The sequence below is a fragment of the Zea mays genome, chromosome 2 (genome assembly GCF_902167145.1).
Source record: "Zea mays cultivar B73 chromosome 2, Zm-B73-REFERENCE-NAM-5.0, whole genome shotgun sequence".
NCBI lineage: Eukaryota > Viridiplantae > Streptophyta > Magnoliopsida > Poales > Poaceae > Zea > Zea mays.
In genome coordinates, this window is record NC_050097.1 from 176,066,714 (window position 1) to 176,084,018 (window position 17,305).

Consider the following 17,305-nt stretch of genomic DNA (forward strand, 5'->3'; position numbering starts at 1 on the left):
CGGGAGATAGAGGATGAGAGCGGAGTATGTTTTAGTGACGACGGCGAAAATGTTTTTGGCGCCCAATGTGTTTGGCAATGCGGAGTCTAATGCGTTTAAGTATACTAGCGCTGGGTATATGTCGAAAACACGTGCATAGCCCAATGGTTTGACTTGCTAACTATAAGGCCGAGCTCCAAGGTTCAAGCGCCTGCAAGGAGACTTTTTTTGTGTTTTGCATACCATTTTATATTAATTCTTTGTTTTTTATTTATCTCTATGTTTTTTTTGCAATTATCTATTCATGGACACATTAGTTGGGTTTATGATCATGTTATAATATTTTGAAATATTTTTGCAATAGTGGTACTATACATCTCTCACTTGCAATAGCATCTCTCACTTAGTAATTAGCCTTATATGAGAGATGTATGCATTTCTTAGGATGTGTGTCACCACTTTGTCCGAATGAGTTGCAACTATTTTGTGAACATTGTACACCAAAATGAATGGTCCATGCAAGTTTTTAGAGTTTTCTAGCTAGGCTATGGTATTGTAACAAATATCTTTACGAAATACAACAAATAATTACAGTAATTAGTAAACTAGGTCTGAACAATGCATAACTGCACACAACATCATATGTTGGTTCAATAATCATGCCATTAAAGTTTAAAATGGTTTGGAGAAAGTGGTAGTATTGATCCATCACAAGCATGAACATCTCTCACTTAGTAATTAGCCTTGTATGAGAGATGTATGCCTTTCTTAGGATGTGTGTCACCACTTTGTCCGAATGAGTTGAAACTATTTTGTGAACATTGTACACCAAAATGAATGGTCCATGCAAGTTTTTAGAGTTTTCTAGCTAGGCTATGGTATTGTAACAAATATCTTTACGAAATACAACAAATAATTACAGTAATTAGTAAACTAGGTCTGAAAAATGCATAACTGCACACAACATCATAGGTTGGTTCAATAAACATGCCATTAAAGTTTAAAATGATTTGGAGAAAGTGGTAGTATAGATCCATCACAAGCATGAACATGTCTCACTTAGTAATTAGCCTTATATGAGGGCTGTATGCATTTTTGTAGGATGTATGTCACCACTTTGTCAGAACGAATTGCATGTTTTTGTCAACATTGTACACCAAAATGAAGTGTACATGCAAGTTTATAGATTTTTCTAGCTACCTAAGGTTTTTTAGCACTTATTCTTTAGTAAAATAACAAATACTTACATTAATAGTTAAACTAGTTCTAAAAATTGCACCGGCACAAAATATCATGGTACACCTCCATTAACACCCCAAAAAAAGGTTGAAATGATTTGGAGAAACGGGTGCTATACATGTAAATAAATAAAAGAAAAATTCGAAAATGATTGAAAAATGTAAACAAAACAAAAAAAACCTACCTATCCCAAAGCTCGAACACAAGACGCCTGGGTTCACAGCAGCAAGGAGTTACCATTGGACTAGTCACGTTTGTTCGTTAGTAACAGAGCGCAGTTATATTTAAGCATAAACTGTTCTCTGTCCAGGATGTAACCGAGCGCCCAGTTCAGAGTCTGCATTTTCAGATTGTTCAGTTCAGAGTTAACTCTGCTGCCCAGTTCAGATTGGTGCCCAGTTCAGAGTTCAATGTTCAAGCAATCTGAGAACTCTGCCCAGTTCAAAGTTCAAGCAATCTGCCCAGTTCAGTTCAAGCAATCTGAGAATTTTTAGATGTTCAGTTCAGTTCAAGCAATCAGATTCTCAGATCAAAGTTCAGTTCAAGCAATCTGCCCAGTTCAGTTCAAGCAATCTGAGAACTCTGCCCAGTTCAAAGTTCAAGCAATCTGCCCAGTTCAGTTCAAGCAATCTGAGAATTTTCAGATGTTCAGTTCAGTTCAAGCAATCAGATTCTCAGATCAAAGTTCAGTTCAAGCAATCTGCCCAGTTCAGTTCAAGCAATCTGAGAACTCTGCCCAGTTCAAAGTTCAAAGCAATCAGATTCTAAACTGCCCAGTTCAAAGTTTAGATTCTAAACTGCCCAGATGGTCATTTCATTTTCAGAGATCAGTTCAGACTTCTGCATTTTCAGATTAAAACCCAGCTTAAATTTTGACAATAAATTAAAACTTGCTTAGATCACATGAACTGAAAATTGATTCCCATAAACCCAGCTTAGATCACATGAACTGAAAATTTTCAGATGTTCAGTTCTAAAAATACAGAAAATACAGAATACACATTCAGTTCACCACAAGTTCAGTTCACCCCAAACTCAGTATTTCAGACACACATTCAGTTCTGAAAATACAGAAAATACATTGTATCATCTATCCGTACTAATCTGAACTGAACACTTCATAAATCAACTATCAATACTAGAAATCCTCATCTTCATCTTCTATGGACATGTCATCATTGTTGTCATCGCCACCATCATTAAAATATTGAAACATTGTATCATCTTCCTCCTCATCCTCACTATCTTCAAGAATAATAGCAGCTTCCTTCTTTTTTCTTATTAGTTCCTCTAAATTGCCTTCAATTAGACTGGCTTCTCCACCTTCAACATTGTGCAGAACCTGATTATCATCACCTTCTTGCACTATATGGTCTGTATCAGAACAATAATCATCCTGATGCACATCATTATTGCCCTCATATTTTTCAGCCACATCATAAATATTCCTATGCTCAAATTTCTGCACAACTCGGAAATCTTTACATTGTGGAGTTGTGTCTTGCAGGTAAAATATCTTTTTCGCTTGGTCTGCCAAGATAAAAGGATCGGACTTGTACCAAAATGACTGCACATTGATGGATTTGAAATGGCTGTCATCTCGAATGCCCACAGTCTTTCCTACTTGGTTGTACCAATCGCATCGAAATACAACCACCGACCGACGAACTTGATAATTCGAGTTATATTGTAACTCAATTACCTCTTTAAGGACACCATAAAAATCTATGTTCTCCCCATTATGTTCACCTTCAGTCATTACACCACTATTTTGTGTCTGCATGAACTTCTCACGATCCACTGTGCTAAACCGCACTCCATTAATCTTGCAAGCTGTACTAGTCTTAACTCGCCGAGCTGGGCCACATGACAGTGCCCACAGTCCTTCGCTAACCAATTCTGAATTCTCATTACGCTTCTTCTCAACCTGTTGCAACAAAATTACTCAGCTGAGCAATTACATATGCATACCCAAAAATTTAGTAAACCTATAACATAAAAGTTTAGTGACTTACATGGGACATAAACCACTTTGCAAATCCTTGTTGAACCATTCGATCAACATCATTTGGACGTGCACCTTGCTGCGATAGCTCCTCCCTGTACAGACTGCATGGCATACTTTATTCATAAGCATATTTTCAAATTTAATAAACATAACATAAATTATGTAGCACATACCAAACTAACTTACGTCAAATATTCCTGTACTTCATCAGCATTATGTAGCACATACCAAACTAACTTATTCATGGTAGCATCATCAATGTACTCAGTCTTAGTACCTCCAACAAGAGTAGCACCATGCTTAAAAACAGACATGTCATTAGGCAATGGCATCTCTGTACCACTATCATCATCCTGGTTAAATCTAGTGTCAACATCCTTCATGTACCTAGAACAAAATGTTAAGGTATCACTTGCCATATATGCCTCAGCAATTGATCCTTCCGGCCTAGCCCTGTTCCTTACAAAATTTTTCAAAGTGCCTAGTCGCCTTTCTATTGGGTACATCCATCCATACTGAACAGGTCCTCTAAGCATTGCCTCATCGGGAAGATGGACACTCAAGTGCACCATGACATCAAAGAAGGCAGGTGGAAATATTTTCTCAAGCTTGCATAGGATCAATGGAATATCTCCTTTTAGCCGTTGCACAACATCTATCCGTAGATTTCTACTACATAGTTCCCTGAAGAAGGTCCCCAGCTCTGCAATTGCTTCATATACATCCTTCCTCACCAGTCCTCTAAGGCCAGCGGCTATGATTCTCTGTAGGAGTATGTGGCAAGAATGTGTTTTCAGTTTTCCAACCACCTTTGAACCATCTTCACTTATGTATCTTGCTAGGTTATCCGCAAATCCATCAGGAAACTTGATACCTTTGAGGAACTTGCAAAACTCGACTTTCTGATCCTTCCCCAACACATATGGAGCAGGTGGAGCCCTGCAGGCCGAGTTGCCATCTTGTTGCAAGTGCAGTTCAGGTCTTATGCCCATATCATACAAATCTAGCCTTGCATTATGTGTGTCCTTGGACTTGCCTGGTATACTAAGTAGTGTGCAAAGAATATTTTCACATACATTTTTCTCTATGTGCATCACATCGAGATTATGTGGAAGCATCAAATCTTTCCAATATGGCAATTGCCACAACCCAGATTTCCGGCTATAAATCTTTGGACCGTCACTACTACGCTTCCTTTTATTTCCAGTAATGTCAGCCTGCTTCCCTGGTCTGACATCTTTCACCTTCTCTAGCTCTTGTAGGACCTCATCCACAGTGAACCTGCCAGGCACAACTTTGTTTTCACGCTTACCATTGAAATCCAAGCTATTCCGCCATGAATGTGTCCTTTTAAGGTAACGACGATGTCCAATGTAGCATAACTTGTTCCTTATTGCCATAGACAACGGATTCTTGTCGCAATAAATACATGCATAATACCCTTTTGTTGTTCGCCCAGATAACGTGGCCAGCGCTGGATAATCATGTATACACCATAGTACAGCAGCACGAAGGTCGAACTTCCTACCAGTACATGCATCATATGTCTTGACACCCTTCCATAGCTTCAGCAGTTCTTCAATTAGGGGCTCAAGGAACAAATCAAAATCCTTTCCTGGACATCTTGGACCTGGGATGAGTAAAGACATAAAGCAGTTTGTTGGATTCACGCATTCCCATGGTGGGAGATTAAGCGGTGTCACAAGCACTGGCCACATACTGTACTGGGTACTCATGTTGCCAAATGGATTGAATCCATCGGTAGCTAAGGCTAGCCTCAGGTTCCTCGGATCATTTGCAAAACCTGGGTACTTTCGGTCAAAGTCCTTCCACGCTTCCCCATCAGCTGGATGGCTCATCACATTGGCGACTGGCTTCCTCACTTTCTTGTGCCATTGTGTTTCCTCTGAAGTTTGTTTTGAAGCAAAAATTCTTTTCAACCTTGGCAACAGTGGAAAATGCCTCAAAACCTTATGTGGAACCCGCTTCGAACCAGTTTCATCTTTCCATCTAGACTCTGTGCATACTGGGCACTCATTCAATTTAGCATTAACATTCCGAAACAACACACAATTGTTCTTGCACACATGGATGTTTTCGTATCCAAGGCCCAATTCTTTAAGATATTGCATGGCCTCATTATATGATTTTGGCAACTCACTATTAGGGTATCCATCGGACATCAGCTTCATCATTGCTGAAAATGCTGTATTGCTGATTCGATAACGAGACTTCATATACAACATCCTCACCATAAAAGAAAATTTTGAATGGCTAGAACCCGGACTAAGTGCCTTCTTTGCATCTCCAAGAACTCCTGCAAATCTTGGCTCTTCTCCATCAGCCTCTGCCGCTGCAAACAGTTCACCGATCATCTCAGGTACTCCATGATCATCATCGTAAACATCATCGTCCACATCCATATTTATCCCAAAGTCATTATCATATCCTTCGACATCCTCCTCTATACCCTCAACTTCTGTATCTGCCGACTCCCCATGATGAATCCACCTCGTGTATGTAGCTGACATTCCATAAATGTGTATATGAGTTTCTACTTCACTCTGAGGTCGCAACCTTTGATTAAGACAATTCACGCACGGACAACGAATGTCTGTGTCTTCTGGGTATCTTTCAGTAACAAAATTCATGAACTCTTCAACTCCTTTCACATATGCAGGTGTGAATTGTTTCCCATAAACCCATCTTCTATCCATCTATTTTGACAATAAATTAAAACTTGCATTAACTCCATAACTATGATTACATTGAACAAAATTGAAAACCACATCAAACACATGCATATATGAAATAAAATTCAAACGCACATAGAACCTTATTGTCAAAAACACAACACATCAAACCTTGTCTTTTCTCTCCGCCCTGCCGCTGTTCTGTCCACGCCCGCCGTAGCTATGCGCAAGACGCCGCTGCTTTGCCGCGCCCGAAGCTTCTCTGCCTCGCTGTTTGCAGACGACGCCGTTCTTCCAACACAGTTGGATCAATGGATCAGGCGACAAGATCGCTCATTCGCTGCGACGCTACCCAGTTGCCGATCAAGCGGACGACGACAGACGCCGGCGTCGTTGTGTGCCGTAACCTGACGGCCGATCGCACAAGCGCAGATCGCAGCAGGAAAAAACAGAACAGGCGTGATCGCAGAATGGCGGCTGGGAAAACCTGTTAACATAACGACAGATGGGAACACATTAATAAACGGGAAGTTTCTTTATATACACGAACAAGTCCGTAGTCTGGTGGTAGCAACGATTTAACGCAAGCCGTAGGTCCCTGGTTCGAAGCTCCGCAGGCGCACCTTTTTTTTGCCAAATAACTAACTGCCGCTTCGTACTGGGCCGGGTCCGCGTCGCCAGGTGGGGCTGTGTCCCAAAAAACTGCAGCCCATGTAGGCCAAGGATCCCACGCCGTGTGTACACGTGGGCCGTTTTTTACTAAAACTCATCTGTGACCAATTTATTTCAGCATTACGTCAGCCGATCAAGCCAAATTAATCTGTGACGTTCCTTTCATTTTCGTCTATGACGTTCCTTTCATTTTCGTCTTTAATATTCAAGTCTAATCTTCGTCCCTTGTAATTGTTGACGAAGCTATCAATTTGGTCATAGAAATGTATCAATCTGTGACTGAAGTCACCAGCGTCACTAGAAAATCGTCACTGATGATCACATTCTTACTAGTGATAGAAGCACGGGTTTCGGCTGATCAGCCGAAGCAGCCTTCTCTCTTCTGTACTTGTACTGTTCACAAGCTTTGGCTCCATCTATATTGTGGATCGCTTTTGAGTCTGCCCAATTTCCTTTGGCTTTTCTAGCAGCTTCCTGACTTCCATGAACAGCAATGGGCCCTTGTTCTGAAGGTATTTTCATGCATAGATATAATGGATGAAGTATTGCTTCGAAAGCATTGAGTGTCCCACGACCAATGATTGCATTGTAGGGGTATTCCATATCAACGATGTCAAACACAACCTGTTCAGTCCTTGTGTTGTGGACGAAGCCGAAGGTCACTGGCATCGTGATTTTGCCGAGTGCTGCAATTTGCCTTCCTCCGAAGCCACAAAGAGGGTGCGTAGCATCATGAATCTTGTCTTCTAGCTCTTGCATCTGTCTGAAGGCCTTAGCAAATATGATATCTGCTGCACTGCCTGTATCAACCAAAACATTATAGACTAGAAATCCCTTGATGACACAAGATATGACCATAGCATCATTATGAGGGTAATCCTTGAGCTGAAGGTCCTCCTGGGAGAAGGTGATTGGGATGTGAGACCATTTTGACTTGATGAAGGGTCCCTGCACCCCAACATGTTGCACCCTTATCTAAGCCTCCTCCTTCTGCTTCTTGTTGGCCGGTTCTGAGCATGAACCACCTGTTATCGGGAGCACCAGCTTCGTAGCCGAAGCAACTTCAGCTTGATTGTTGAACGAAGCCATCAGCTCAATAGTGGAAGTGAGTTCACCGGAGGTGGGCGCCAATGTTGGGGACTTGTTCTCAAATGCTATGAGTTAAGAACAAGGCAACACAAAATATTAAATGTTAATGTCCTTTGTCCTTCGAAGCATTTATTTCCCTTAGGATATAATGATCTTCGGACGAAGGTCATGAAGGACGTACCTTCATCATCACGGTATACGTTAATGAAAGACAAAGCATATGAAACATGAAAGATAACATGAATAATCATATAACATCATTCACATATCTTCATTATATGACATTGAATAGATAAAGACAATATTTAATTACATTTGTACCTTCGGCTTGACAGAAGGCAAAAATCCAAGCGTGGCGCGCGAGCGAATACAAGACAGTGTGAACAGTACGGGGGTACTGTTCATCTATTTATAGGCACAAGACGCAGCCTGTGAGAAATTACATTCATGCCCTTCACAAATGATTACAATCATAATACAAGTTACCATGGGCCGATTGGTCATTTCATCTTTAAGTCGGTGCATTTGGAAGTACGCTACGAAGCTCTCTGATTGATAGCTTCGGCTTTGCTTCTGTGTCGATCTTCCGAAGGTGTTTCTTCTTATGGGACCTTCGGCGATGAAGCAGACCCCCAACACTACTCAAGTTCAATTAATATGTGGGGATCCTAGATACAAACTAATGTCTCCCGAGGAGGTGATTGGCAAGTTTGTGAGCTTTGAACTTATGATCAAAGACTCCAAACATATTGTCAACTTGGAGCAAGGCGCCACCTCAACACCTGAGGTGCAACCCGTCGCATTCAAGGCAACGGAAGAAGAGAAGAGGGAGTCTACACCAAGTAGGCTTCCAATCGACGCCTCCAAGCTCGACAACGAGGAAATGGCGCTCATCATCAAGAGCTTTCGCCAAATCCTCAAGTAAAGGAGGGGGAAAGACTACAAACCCCGCTCCAAGAGGGTGTGCTACAAGTGTGGTAAGCCCAGTCATTTTATTGCTTAATGTTCAAATTCAAGTGATAGTGACAAGGGCGACGACAAGAAGGGGAAGAAGAAAGAAAAGAAGAGGTACTACAAGAAGAAAGGCGGCAATGCCCACATGTGTTAGGAATGGGACTCCGATGAGAGCTCCACCGACTCCTCCTCCGACGAGGACGCCGCCAACATCGCTGTCAACAAGGGCCTCCTCTTCCCCAACGTCGGCCACAAGTGCTTCATGGAAAAGGATGGCAAAAAGAAGAAGGTACAATCTAGAGCCACCCCCAAATATACAACATCTAGTGATGAGGGTAGCTCTAGTGAAGATGAAGATGATTTGCTTACTCTTTTGCCAACCTTAACATACAACAAAAGGAAAAATTAAATGAACTAATAGGAGCTATTAATGAGAAGGATGAACTCTTGGATAGTCAAGAGGAATTCCTTATTAAAGAAAACAAGAAGCATGTTAAATTAAAGAATGCTTATGCTCAGGAGGTAGAAAAATGTGAAAACTTGACTAAGGAGCTTAGCACTTTCCATGATTCAATTATATGTCTTAGAAATGATAATGCTAGTCTAAATGCTAATATTGATAAATTGAATGATGCAATTTCTAGTCTTAGAACTGAAAATGATAATTTAGTTTCTAAGATTAAAGAATTGAATGTTTGCAATTATTCTATTTCCTGTCTTAGAGATGAGATTGTTAAATTAAATGCTAAGATAGAAGAATTAAATGCATGCAAACCCTCTACATCTACCATTGATCATGTTTCCATTTGTACTAGATGTAGAGATGTTAATGTAGAAGCTATGGATGATCACCTTGCCATGATTAAACAACAAAATGATCACATAGCTAAATTAACTGCAAAAATTAATGAGCATGAAATTGAAAATGAAAAGTTTAAATTTGCTAGAAGCATGCTCTATAATGGGAGATGCCCTGGCATCAAGGATGGCATTGGTTTCCAACAGAGAAGCAATGTCAAGCTTAATGCCTCTAAAGGATTGTATAATTTTGTTAAGGGCAAGGCTCCCATGGTTCAGGATAATGAGGGCTATATTTTATATCCTGCTAATTATCCTGAGCACAAAATTAGGAAGATTCATGCTAGGAAACGTCATACTGTTTCTCACCATGCATTTATGTATAAAAATAAGACTTCTAGCTCTAGGCAAACAACTCACGTTAAATTGCCTAGAAAGAAAATTTCTACTGCATCAAATGAGCATAACATTTCATTTAAGACTTTTGATGCATCTTATGTTTTAACTAACAAATCAGGCAAAGTAGTTGCCAAATATGTTGGGGGCAAACACAAGAGCTCCAAAACTTGTGTTTGGGTACCCAAGGTGCTTGTTTCTAACGTGAAAGGACCCAAGACTGTTTGGGTACCTAAGAACAAGGCCTAAATTGTTTTGCAGGTTTATGCATCCGGGGGCTCAAGCTGGATAATTGATAGTGGATGCACAAACCACATGACAGGGGAGAAGAGAATGTTCTCCTCCTATGAGAAAAACGAAGATCCCCAACGAGCTATCACATTTGGGGATGGAAATCAAGGATTGGTGAAAGGTTTGGGTAAAATTGCTATATCACCTGACCACTCTATTTCCAATGTTTTTCTTGTAGATTCATTAGATTACAATTTTCTTTCTGTTTCTCAATTATGTAAAATAGGCTACAACTGTCTTTTTACTGATATAGGTGTTACTTTCTTTAGAAGAAGTGATGATTCAATAGCATTTAAGGGAGTGTTAGAGGGTCAGCTATATTTAGTTGATTTTAATGAAAACAAAGCTGAACTTGACACTTGCTTAATTGCTAAGACTAATATGGGTTGGCTCTGGCATCGCCGAGTTGCCCATGTTGGGATGAAGAATCTCCACAAACTTCTAAATGGACAGCACATTTTATGACTAACAAATATTCATTTTGAGAAAGACAGGATTTGTAGCGCATGCCAAGCAGGGAAGCAAGTTGGCACTCACCATCCACACAAGAACATCATGACGACTGACATGCCGCTCGAGCTACTCCACGTGGATTTATTCGGCCCGATCGCTTACATAAGCATCGGCGGGAGTAAGTATTGTCTAGTTATTGTGGATGATTATTCTCGCTTCACTTGGGTATTATTTTTGCAGGAAAAATCACAAACCCAAGAGAACTTAAAAGAATTCTTGAGACGGGCTCAAAATGAGTTCGGATTAAGGATCAAAAAGATAAAAAGTGACAATGGGGCGGAGTTCAAGAATTCACAAATAGAAGGATTTCTTGAGGGCATCAAGCATGAGTTTTCTTCTCCCTACACACCTCAACAAAATGGTGTAGTGGAGAGGAAGAATAGAACTCTATTGGACATGGCAAGGACCATGCTTGATGAGTACAAGACTTCAGACCAGTTTTGGGCGGAAGCAATCAACAATGCTTGCTACTCCATCGACCGGCTCTACCTTCACCGAATCCTCAAGAAAACATCATATGAATTCCTCACCGGTAAAAAGCCCAATGTTTCATATTTTAGAGTCTTTGGGAGTAAATGTTTTATTCTTGTTAAGAGAGGTAGAAAATCTAAATTTGCTCCCAAAGCTGTAGAAGGCTTTTTACTTGGTTATGACTCAAACACAAGGGCATATAGAGTCTTTAACAAGTCCACTGGACTAGTTGAAGTTTCTTGTGACATTGTGTTTGATGAGACTAATGGCTCCCAAGTGGAGCAAGTTGATATTGATGAACTAGATGATGAAGAGGCTCCATGCGTCGCACTAAGGAACATGTCCATTGGGGATGTGTGTCCTAAGGAATCCGAAGAACCCACGCAAGCACAAGATCAACTATCATCTTCCAACCAAGCATCTCCACCAACCCAAGATGAGGATCAGGCTCAAGACAATGAAGATGATGATCAAGATGAGCCACCTCAAGAGGAGGACAATGATCAAGGGGGAGATGAAGAAAACAAAGACAAGGAAGATGAGTAAGAGATTCAGGGTCAAAGACCGCCACACCCAAGAGTCCACCAAGCAATTCAACGAGATCACCCCGTAAACTCCATCCTTGGTGACATTCATAAGGGGGTAACCACTAGATCTCGAGTTGCTCATTTCTGTGAACACTACTCTTTTGTTTCCTCTATTGAGCCATACAGGGTAGAGGATGCATTAAGAGATTCGGATTGGGTGGTGGCTATGCAAAAGGAGCTCAACAACTTCACAAGGAATGAGGTATGGCATTTGGTTCCACGTCCTAATCAAAATGTTGTAGGTACCAAATGGGTATTCCGCAACAAGCAAGATGAGCATGGTGTGGTGATAAGGAAAAAAGCCCGACTTGTGGCCAAAGGTTATTCACAAGTCGAAGGTTTGGATTTCGATGAAACTTATGCACCCGTAGCTAGGCTTGAGACAATTCGTATATTACTTGCATATGCTACTTACCATGGCTTTAAGCTTTATCAAATGGATGTGAAAAGTGCTTCCCTCAATTTTCCTATCAAGGAAGAGGTCTATGTTGAGCAACCTCCCGACTTTGAAGATAGTGAGTACCCTAACCATGTTTACAAACTCTCAAATGCGCTTTATGGGCTCAAGCAAGCCCCAAGAGCATGGTATGAATGCCTACGAGATTTTCTTATCACTAATGGCTTCAAAGTCGGCAAGGCCGATCCTACACTCTTTACTAAAATTGTTGAAAAAGACTTGTTTATATGCCAAATTTATGTTGATGATATCATATTTGGGTCTACTAACAAGTCTACCTGTGAAGAGTTTAGTAGGATCATGGTTCAAAAATTCGAGATGTCTATGATGGGGGAGTTGAGATATTTCTTAGGATTTCAAATCAAGCAACTCCTAGATGGCACCCTCATCAGCCAAACCAAGTACATTCAAGACATTCTTAAGAAGTTTGGAATGAAGGATGGCAAACCCATCAAGACACCCATGGGAACCAATGGGCATCTCAACCTCAACACGGGAGGTAAATCCATAGATCAAAAGGTATACCTGTCGATGATAGGATCTTTACTCTATTTATGTGCATCTCGACCGGATAGTATGCTTTTCTATATGCATGTGTGCAACATTTCAAGCCGATCCTAAGGAAGTTCACCTTAGGGCCATGAAGAGAATCATGAGGTATTTAGTTTACACTCCTAAGTTTGGGCATTGGTACCCCAAGGGATCCACTTTTGATTTAATAGGATATTCCGATGCCGATCGGGCAGGGTGTAAAATTGATAGAAAGAGCACATCAGGGACTTGTCAGTTTCTGGGAAGATCCCTGGTGTCTTGGGCTTCAAAGAAACAAAACTCCGTAGCTCTTTCTACCGTCGAAGCCAAGTATATTGCCACAGGCCATTGTTGTTTGCAATTACTTTGGATGAGGCAAACCCTTAGGGACTATGGCTACAAATTGAGCAAAGTCCCTCTCCAATGTGATAATGAGAGTGCAATCCGCATGGCGGATAATCCCGTTGAATACAGCCGCACTAAGCACATAGACATTTGGTATCACTTTCTGAGGGATCACCAACAAAGGGGGGATATCAAAATAGCCTATGTTAACACCAAAGATCAATTAGCTGATATCTTCACCAAGCCACTAGATGAGAAAACCTTCAGCAAACTTAGGAATGAGCTAAATATTCTTGATTCTCGGAATTTTGATTGAAACATTGCGCACGTAGCTCATTTATATACCTTTGAGAATATCTCTTTCATTTGGTACATATACATATTTCTTATTCTTCTTGTGCCAAGGCTAAGACTAATATGTTTCCATGAGTATTTCTTGTATTAGTCTTAGATTGAAAGGGAAATGGAGTATTCGGCAAAGATAACGCTTCTACTCAACTCCATCGGTATTATTTACCCTTTGTCGTTACTCCGCCATCTCTCCAATTGGTATAATCTTTCACTCATATTATTTTATCAATGGGGGAGAAAATATAAAAAGGGCTCCAACGTTCTCCGTTTTTGGCGATTAATGCCAAAGGGGGAGAAAATATTAAGCCCAAAGCAAAAGGACCGCACCACCATTTCAAAATTTTCGAAATGAAAATTTAATTGGTTTTTACAAATGTTTGTTTTTCAATTGGTATCTATGCTTATGAAAATAAGATTTCAAAATTGGTATCCATTTAAAAACCCTCTTGAAAGCTAAGAGGAGAATGTCATTCAGGGGGAGCTTCTATTTAGTCAAAGGAAAAGCATTTGAAACAAGGGGAGAAATTTCAAAATCTTGAAAATGCTTCGTACAATCTTATTCATATACCTTTGACTATTTGCAAAAGAGTTTTGAAAAGACTTTGAAAAGATTTGCAAAAACAAAACATGTGGTGCAAATGTGGTCCAAAATGTCAAATAAAAGAAAGCAATCCATTCATATCTAGTAAGACTATCAATTGGTAATTCCAAGTAACCTATGCACTTACCATATGCAAACTAGTTCATTTCTGCACTTTATATATTTGCTTTGGTTTGTATTGGCATCAATCACCAAAAAGGGGGAGATTGAAAGGGAAATAGGGTTAACCTTTCCTACAATTAATTTTGGTGGTTGAATGCCCAACACAAATATATGGACTAACTAGTTTGCTCCAGAATACATGTTCTACAGGTGCATAAAGGTTCAACACAAACCAATAAATATTCAAGTTAGGGATCAAATTCAAAGGAGCAAAAGAAACCAAGTGTGATGTGGTCTGGCGCACCGGACTGTCCGGTGTGCCACTGGACAGTGTTCAGTGCACCAGGACCGTACAGAGTCCAACCAGCCACTCTCGGGTTTTCGCAGGCGCCCTCCGCTATAATTCACCAGACTGTCCGGTGTGCCACCGGACTGTCCGGTGTACCAGCGGAGCAACGGCTAACTCGTGCAACGGTCAACTGCAAAAGCTGATAAACAGATGAACACAGTGCGCGCAGAGTCAGAGCCGCAGAGTCAGAGGCGCACCGGACAGTGAACAGGATCTGTCCGGTGTGGCACCGGATTGTCCGGTGCCACAAGAAGACAACGGTGCCAACGGTCGACTGCTCCCGAACCTTAATGGTTGGGTGACGTGGCGACGCACCGGACAGCCTACAGTGCCTGTCCGGTGGCGCACCGGACTGTCAGGTGCGCCCATCGATAGCAGCCTCCCCAACGGCTTCTTTGGTGGTTGAGGGCTATAAATACTCCCTAACCATCACAACACCAAGCACCCAAGCATTCTGAACATTGCATTCAATACAAGAGCAATAGACTCCACTTCAAGACACAATCAAAGCGATCAATCCACTCAAAGTTCACAAATTAACTCTAGTGCATTAGGACTTGTGAGAGGATCTCTTGTGTTCATTTGTTGCTCTTGTTTGCTTGGCTTGGCCTTCTTTTTCTTTTCAATTCTTACTCTCAAGTGCTTTGTAAGCAAGGCAAGAGACACCAATTATGTGGTGATCCTTTCGGGGTCTAAGTGACCCGTGAGATTAAGGAAGAAGGCTCACTCGGTCTAAGTGACCGTTTGAGAGAGGGAAAGGGTTGAAAGAGACCGGTCTTTGTGACCACCTCAACGAGGACTAGATTCTTTGAACCAAACCTCGGTAAAACAAATCACCGTGTTCATCCGCTTGTTTCTCATTTGATTTGATTTCACCCTCTCTCTCGGACTTGAATTTAATTCTAACGCTAACCTCGCCTTGTAGTGTGTGCTTAAGTTTATAAATTTCAGGTTTTGCCTATTCACCCCCTCTAGGCAACTTTCAGTTCCACTATGTAATAACAATATGTGGGACATTTATCTCTATACACTTTGTAATTATATGTGATGTTCTTCTTTGGCGCACATATGAGACGCAACCGGCTTTACCCCTTAAATCCGGGTGTGACAGAAGTGGTATCAGAGAAAATGTTGACTGTAGGACGAAACCTAGATAGAACTGGACAAAACCCTTACCTACTTACCTTTACTTTGATTCTTTCTATACTTATCTTGATCCTGTCTCACCTTTTGTTGTTCTACTCTCACTACTCTTACCTTTACTACTCTAGAAAAACAAGAAGGATTTTACACCTTGGAATCCTACATCTAAGACCTATTAAAGAGATAGGAGACCTAAGACAATATATATATATATATGTTCTCTACCTGAAGTGATTGGATGTTTGTTCTGATGGTAAATGCCTGATTTGCTTCTTTGATTGACTAAATTAGTATAGCAGGACATTCTAGCATGTACCACCATAAGGTAATGTATTAGTCTTAGTAGGTTACACACTAATATATGGAGCTAATAAAACCCCCAAAAGATCATGTCTCATAATTACTCGTCTTATCTACAATTCTATCTTACCATGTGTTTTTAACCCAGATGGTCAATACTAGAAAAGGAGGCAGAATCGATCTACCTGCCAACCACCACAACAGGAGGATTGTTAGACAACCCCAATCAGAAATGAATCCTCTGAATCCTCCACCGGCTAGGACACATCCAGTGGTTGCCGCTCGGATGCAGATGCTACCGCAGATGGCAAACACGATGAATGAAATGCAGGCTCAAATGAGGCAAGAACGCTAGGAGATGCGAGAGGAGATGAGGCAAAAACGACGGGAAAGGCAGCAACAACCACCACTACCTCCACCACCACCACCAGTTCCACCCCGGGACAAGCACCAGGAATTCATGAGTCACAAGCCACCTACATTCTCCAGCTCTTCAGATCCTCTACATGTTGATGATTGGCTGAAATCAATGGAGAAGATGCTTAATATTGCTCAATGCTCTGATCGGGAGAAGGTGCTCTATGCTTCGGGGTGTCTTACTGCCCCCGCTGCTGATTGTTGGGACTCCTACACTGCTGCCCATGATGCTGCCAATAATGTCACCTGAGCAGAGTTTGCTACACAATTCAAAAACTACAGTGTTCCTTATGGTCTGATGAAAATAAAGAAGAAGGAATTCTTATCACTGAAGCAAGGCAACATGTCAGTCAGTGAATATAGGGATAAATTTATTCAGCTATCGAGGTATGCTCCAGATAAGGTTGCTAATGATGAAAGGAAGCAGGAGCATTTCATGGAGGGACTTATTGGGCCTCTTCAGTATCATCTGGTTTCTCACACCTTCCCATCTTTCCAGAGGCTTCTAGATAAGGCTATTGAACACAAACATGTTCAGCTGGGTGAGATGAAGAGGAAGGCTGTCATCCAGGGGCAGGGGAGCACTAGGATCTGTCCTCGCTATGTTCCACCCTAGGGTACACCAGCTCGTCCTGGAGGAGGGCAACGACCAACTCAGTATACACCACAAGCGACTCCGCAGACTCTACACAATCATCAGGCTGCCCCCACTGGCACCCCGGCGAGACCCGCAGGACACAATACAGTCACCACTTGCTTCAAGTGTGGTGAGGTCAGACATTACGCTAATGCTTGTCCGCAGAGGATGGCCACCACACCCGCTCGAAGTAATGTCCAGGGCAAGCAATAGACTCCAACATCTGGCAAAGGATTCAGCATTGCTAGAGTCAACCAAGTCAGTGATGATGCTACTGCTAATGGAGCTGACATCGCTATCGGTATGTTTTACATTAATTCAGTTCTTGCAACCATATTATTTGATTCTGGAGTTACGCATTCGTTTATTTCTGCTCGCTATG